We start from the raw sequence: 7,564 nt of genomic DNA on the forward strand, positions 1-7,564 counted from the left end.
TAAATTTTTTAACCAACTTTGCCAATCAAAATTCATTAAAAGTACACAGAGTTTCTAAGCCAGCAAATAAGATAACCTAGTTATAAAACTTTGGGCACAAGTGTAATTTACAGTCCATTGTCCACTCCCTTTCTGATAAGAGCAGATAAAACGTACTTTTCTCTTACTACAACTTTACTTTAGTTCGTGCTAATACGCTCTTTCGCTAGATTGTTAGGGATATAGTTTTTCCAGTATGGCTTCGGAACCGATTAATATCTGCTTGATTACAACTGGTTCTTAGCCTTACTGATTGACCAATTATAGCATCGTATTACAGACATCTTTCCATTAAAATAAAAATCATAAGATTAAAACCAGTCAGTTAGCCCTGGCCATTGGCCCGTCGGGACTAACAAAACTGGTTTTAGTCTTAATTTTTAATTTTAATATCTGCGGATAGCTGTCTCTGATACGATGCAATAAATAACTAGTTTTATATTTACCACTGTATACTGCAAAGGTACAAGTCTGCATTGCAAAGTCTGTAGTAAGTTGCAAAAAAGCTTTCCGTAGCCCCGAGGACATTAATGTGCAAAGGCGTTGATATTATTCTTTTTTGTTTTGCTTTCCACTGAACAGTGGGGGCAAATAACTAAAAAAAATAGGATTAAACTATTTTTGAAGGTTCATTTTAGGATTTTTGAATACATTCTATAATGGCATTTGATTTTATAAATTGAAGAAAGTAGTATTGTGTATTTAGTCTATAAATCAAATCCAAACTAATTTTGTTAGTAGCGAAGCTACTCTATAATTCACTTTGTCTGTCCGTCCATCAGTCAGTCAGTAACGCTATGGGGGAAATGTGATTTTCTCGGCTCCTATTAGAGATAAACAGCTGAAATTTTTAGTGAAGATTACTATGACATATGCGCTTCTTATCTATACATTGTTTTGTCCGTCTGTCTATCAATTAGGATGCTAGATCGATTCCTAGACTTTCACGTTTTGCAATTTTCTCGATTTCTGTTCAAGATTAACGACTGGAATTTTCAGGGATTAAATAAATTCCAATTCTACATAATTCCATCAAGTTTTATTAAGATGCCTTTTTTGGTTGGGTTGTTAGATCGATTCCTAGCTTTTTAGATTTTCATGATTTTTCGATCCCTATACAAGATAGACAGCTGAAATTTTTAGGGATTGAATAAGTTTAAACTCCACATATTTCCATCAAGTTTTATTATGATACCCTTTTTGGTTGGGGTGCTAGAACAATTCCTAGTTTTTTAAGTTTTTGGGATTTTATTAACTCCTGTTCAAGATAAACGGGTGGAATTTTTAGTTATTAAAATAGTCATTATTCTACATATTTTGACCAAGTTTTCTAAAGACTTACTATTGGTTGGAATGCTAAATCGAATTTTGATTTTAACCTTTTTTTTTGTATTAGCTTAATGCTTCAAAAGACCATCATATATTTTTGAAAGGTTTCATGATTTTTATTATTAAAGTTTTTTTTGTAACATACTCTATAGATGTCTATTTATAATTTTTTAGCTTTGCTACTTATGGATGTTGTCATGCTTAAATTAACGAAAAAATCTGTTACGGACCGACGGACAGACGGACGGACCGACCCTAATTATAGAAAAGCTCCTCTATCCCTTTTCTTATAATGTTGGGGTTGATTTCTGTATGTAGCAAATGAATTACCAATAAATATAATACCCACAGAATAATTTTTCAGCAACGCAATAAAGAATTAAGATTGTGATCGGCTAAACAGTTAAGTTTTAAACCCTAAAAAAGGCCCCATAGAAAATAATTTTAATAAAGAGCAATGCTCTGTGTTAGAGATTTATTGATTTTTTCATTAATAATTTTAAAGTAAGACACACTATTCTTTAAATAGGAAAGTTATTACAGAGAATGAGAGAGCTTATATAAAAAATCAATTATGAAAATTTGGAAGAAAAGTAGACACCCGAGTTCCCAGACACCCATAGGTTCAACAGTTAAGCATCAGATAAGAAAGACATGTATTGTGTTAATTTATATTTTTAGACTAGAAGCTTGCTTTACCCCTAGTCTCTAGGAACTCAATCGTGGGGGGTGAGAAGGGGAGCCTTATCACCCCCCATCATTTTTTTTAGTAGCGGAGCTACTATGTAATTCGAAATGTCCGTCCGTCTGTTAGAGACAGAGTGCTGGAAACATTATTTTTTCGGCTCCTATAAAAGATAGAAGGCTGAAATTTTCAGGGATTAAATACTTAAATATTCTGCCTACTTTTATCAAGTTTTATTGAGATTTGCCTATTGGCTGAGGTGCTAGTTTGATTCCTAGATTTTTAAATTTTCGTGTTTTTTTCTTCTCCTATTCGAGATATTTTTAGGGATTAATTAAGTTTACAATTTACACGACATCCCCACAAAGTTTCATTAATATTTGCTTATTGGTTGAGGTGCTAGATCGATTCCTAGATTTTCACGTTATAAATCTTACAAGGTTTCGTGATTTTTTTAGTTTATAGTTTTTTGATGAAACTGCTCCATAGTTAATTTTTCTTGTTATCCATCCATAATTTTTGGGCCTCGCTACTTATGGATGTTGTCATCCTTGTTTATTTTTCATTGGAGCAAGGAAATAACAAAAACCTGAAATCAAAGCCCAAAAAGTTCAGTGGTTACTGAAATCTCAAGCTTCAGATTCAAATTGTTCTACTTTGAATTAGTTACAGATGATCAAACCTTCAGACACATTTTAGAGCAATCATTACTCTAAATTAAAATCAGATGAGTAGAATATTAAAAAGTTGTAAATCAACATGTTAAAATGGACCTACAGTATTTCTGGTAATGATTGTAAAGTTGCTTTATTTTCTAAATAGTACCTTGTTGTTATAGAAATAATCATGCCAAATTTGGCTGTGGCCCTAGCATCTAGGGCACTAGTCGCCGGAAGGGAAAAGCAGTTTTTTGAAAGGGGCTATCTGAGATTATTACAGATTCTGATATATACATATATAGACTAATGAAAAATGCAAAAAACGAAATCAAAAGCGTTCCTTCTTGGGAGAAAATCCGGGAAAAAGATTTTTAGCTATTTTTAACCTAAAATTCACATTGGCAAGCCTGCAAAAATATAAAGACATTTTAAACATGTCATTGCTCAGCACCTAGAAGTGGTAAAAAAATGCTACGCATACCATTGGAAAGCTCATAACCTCTAGTTTTCATAAAGGTATATAACGTTTTTGTACTATTATTAGTTTTTGAGCTATCCTCTAAAGTATACTCAAGTTTTAAAAATGCAGTTTTCCATGAATTTTAAGTTTGATACTAGTTACACCTTTTTAAAATTTTATTGCTTAGCACTTAGGAGTTATATAATTATTTTATATAGGTACATTTGTATATTTTGGGTAACTTCAATTTTAGCTTAATTAAAAATTGTCTTTGAAATGCGTATAGTTTGTAGTAAGAACCAAGGAGGGAGGGTGGAGTTTATACTCTTATAGGAAATGAAATGCAGTATAAAATTTTGCCCTGGATGTTTTTGGGCTTGTTGTTATAGTTATTGACCTGATTTTTTTTTAAATTACATGATTAAATATACCAGTAAAACTTTGAAAATTGAATTTTGGCACTTTCCTTCTAGAGGCTAATGGGGTAAAACAGTCCCTAAGACACTAAAATCTAATCTTATTTTTAGAGATATCTAGCTAATTTTTTTAATGTAAACCTTTTTTTGCATAATTTAGCTAGGTAGCCACTAAAGATTTCATTTTGGCACTTTCCTTCTTGGGGCTAGTGGGGTGTTTCACCCTCCAAAACACTAAAATATAAGACTTGAGGTTTTTTTTTAGAGATATTAAGCTGATTTTTTAATGTAAACTTTATCACAAAATTAAGCTATGTAGCTACTAAAGATTTCATTTTAACACTTTCTTTCTGAGGGCTAGTGGGGTGAAACAACCCCATTTGTTAAGTTATAAAATACAAGGAAGAAGGGAGGGGGGAGTTTATACACTTGTAGGAAATGAAATTTAGTATAAAATTTTGCTCTGGATGTTTGGGCTAGTTGGTATAGTTATTAACCTGGTTATTTTTGTAAAATCTCTTATATGATTTATTATCAATAAACATTAAGTTTGACACTTTCCTTCTAGTGGCTAGTGGGGTAAAACTTCCCCCAAAACTACTAAAACTTTATGTTCTGGGCTTATTTTCAAAGATATTGGGCTGATTTTGTTAATGAAAATTTTTTTTAAAAATAACTTAACTAAATAATCACTGTAGATTTCAATTAGGCACCTCTTTCAAGGACTAAATTACTTTTTTCTATGATGTGAAATAAGTTTTCATTAAAGTTCATCATGAAATCTTTGAAAATAAGCTCAGAACTCATATTTTTTTTGTATTTTAAGGGTGTTTTACCCCACTAGACTCTAGAAGGAAAGTGTCAAAATGAAATCTGTAATAATGCATTAGTTCAATTATGTAAAAAATGTTTACATAAAAAAAATTAGCTTAATGTCTTTAAAAATAATCTTATATCTTATAACAAATCACATCGTAGAACCAACTTTAAAAAAATAACTATAACAACAAGTCCAAAACAGCCAAGGCAAAATCTGATACTGACTTATAATTTTAATATGTTTTAGGAAGTCCCAAGAAGGAAAGTGCCACATATGGCTACATATCTAAATTATGAGAATAAATTTTAAGTTATAAAATTATCTTGATATCTTTAAAAATAGGCTCATAACTTTAAATTTTAGTATTTTGGAGGGTGAAATACTCCACTAGCCCCAAGAATGAAAGTGCCAAAATGAAATCTTTAGTGACTACTTTGATAAAATATGTCAAAAAAAAATTACATTAAAAAAATTTGCTTGACATTAAATATGACCAAAAATGTTTACATTAAAAAAATTAACTTAATGTCTTTAAAAATAATCTCATATCTTATAATTTTAGTGTTTTGGGGGCTGTTTTACCCCACTAGCCCCTAGAAGGAAAGTGCCAAAATTCAATTTTCAGAGTTTTACTGGTGAATTTAATCATATAAAAGATTTTACAAAAGAATCCAATCAATAACTATAACAAAAACAACCAGAGCTGGATCTTTAAATTGTTTAGTGGTGCGCTGAATCAAGGCAATCCAGTTCGGCGCATCTAGATATTATTATATTTCAATCTTTAAACTGGATGAACTGGATCACCCCAATTCAGCGCACCACTAAATGATTTAAAGATCCAGCTCAGGGCAAAATTTTATACTGCATTTCATTTACTAGTGTATAAACTCCCCCCTCCCTCCTTGGTTCTTACTAAAAACTAGATTAGATTAGATTAGATTTATTATTCTTTGGTGTACATACATAGAAAAAAAAACTACAATAATAAATGAATTAAATGAATATTATATACATTTATATATACAGAAAAATTTTATTGATATGGTTATATACATTTCAAAGCTTAAATTGAAAGTACCTAAAATATACAAATATACCTATATAAAATAATATATATAACTCCTAGGTGCTAAGCAATATAGTTTTAAAAAGGTTTGTGTAACAAGTATAAAACTTAAAATTCAAGAAAAAACTGCATTTTTAAAACTTGTGTATACTTCAGAGGATAGCTCAAAAACTAATAATAGTACAAAAATGTTATATACCTTTCTGAAAACTAGAGGTTATGAGCTTTCCAATGGTATGCGTAGCATTTTTCTACCACTTTTAGGTGCTGAGCAATGACATGTTTAAAATGTCTTTATATTTTTTGCAGGCTTGCCAATGTGAATTTTAGGTTAAAAATAGCTAAAAAATCTTTTTCCCGGATTTTCTCCCAAGAAGGAACGCTTTTGATTTCGTTTTTTGCATTTTTCATTAGTCTATATATGTATATATCAGAATCTGTAATAATCTCAGATAGCCCCTTTCAAAAAACTGCTTTTCCCTTCCGGCGACTAGTGAGGGGATCTTTATTCAGTTCAGAAGGTAAAGAAAAATAGCATAAAACTATCCAAAGACTTGTATCTAAAATAAATAGGCTTTTAAAACTCCAAGAACATATGTGAAACTTCCCTAAAAAGATCAGTTCAGTTGTTACTGAGATCTTAAGCAACAGACAAAAAAAATCTTGCTACCAAATATAACAGCAGTAAGGTTAGACATGAGAGTGAGGTAAAATAAGCTGCATAGAATACGCTTTGCACACACACACACAGAGTAAGAGCGAGAGAAAGACGTAGAGAGAGAGTGTGTGTGAGTACAGTGTACTATGAGAGAAAGAGACTTACATAGCCAGAGAGAGAGAGAGAGAGAGAGAGAGTGAGAGAGGCAGTGTAAGAGAGAGAAAGAGATTGTGTGTGAGAGAGAGAATGCTGAATGTACTATGATAACTATAACTCCAGACTAGTAAATACAGTATTAGCAGCAACTCAGCAAGCAATCAAGGCTTCGTGGTGTACACTAAAACACTGTCAAATAATACTACTAAACTGTGGTTTTGTTAGTGACTTTAAACTAAATTTACCATTTTATATAGTTAAAAAAAAGTGATAACATTAAAAACTAGATATTTATTATTCTTTCTTTTACCTTATATGTACTTTCCTAATATATTTTAATATTTAGCTTTGTGATTTTTATTATTTTGCAGATCAATTCATAAGTTTTTGTTTACATTTCTATATTATATTGTCACAGGTGAGACAACGTGAGTCTTAAGATCTCCAGAACAGCTCGACATATTAGACTTATTAATGACGCTTTGATTATATTTAAAAGTTTTTTTTATGATTGAACATCAATCTAATCAAACTCTATTGGTCTGACAGTTTAAGACATTTTAAGCAGCACACATACTTTCAGACAAAGTGACAAACTTATAATAAACCAATCAAGTCCCATACCTCTCAGAATGGTTCTTGTCCATTTTCTGCCCCCTCCTACCCTTCTGCATATATAGTTGCTAGATGCTAGGGGCGAAACAAGTATTCTTTTCTCTAAGCAACAAGTTTAAATAGGACAATAGTGCAAAATCCTGTAAAGCAAGCAAAAATTACTTAACCTTTTACTTACGAGATAAGACTTTTAATTTGCAAGTTTAAGCGATAACGCACTTTATGGGATCTTAAGGTATAAGACAAAGGACGATGAATTGATGTACATCCCTAATGATAATGGACAAAATTATTCCTTTTGTATATGAAAATTATTGGTTGTAAAGTTTTGACATTACTAGTTTAGAACTAGGGTTGGGGCGGATACTTTTTTGGCCGGATACCGGATAGTCGGTATCCGGATAGTTTCAATATCTGGTATCCGGCCGGATATCTGGCCAACGCTCGATATCCGGCAAATTATCGGATATCCGGCCGGATAACCAGATATCCGGAAATAAAAATCAGCCGGATATCCGGTATCCGGATAGTTTCAATATCCGGTAACCGGCCGGATATCCGGCCCAACCCTATTTTGAACCAACCATGCCAATCAGGATTTAATAAATGTGTCCAGAGTTTTTTTACACACAGTAGTTTTAAAACTTTGGGTACCAAT

The 7,564-nt window shown here is 31.7% G+C and overlaps 1 protein-coding gene across 6 annotated transcripts in view; it reads left to right on the forward strand.

Moving 5' to 3' along the window:
- Window positions 1–7,564, forward strand: part of LOC145306509 (uncharacterized) — an 84,489-nt gene that overhangs the window by 39,334 nt on the left and 37,591 nt on the right. The gene's annotated exons all lie outside the window — the stretch shown is intronic.

This window comes from Acartia tonsa, chromosome 14 (genome assembly GCF_053477335.1).
Source record: "Acartia tonsa isolate MP-2025a chromosome 14, ASM5347733v1, whole genome shotgun sequence".
NCBI lineage: Eukaryota > Metazoa > Arthropoda > Copepoda > Calanoida > Acartiidae > Acartia > Acartia tonsa.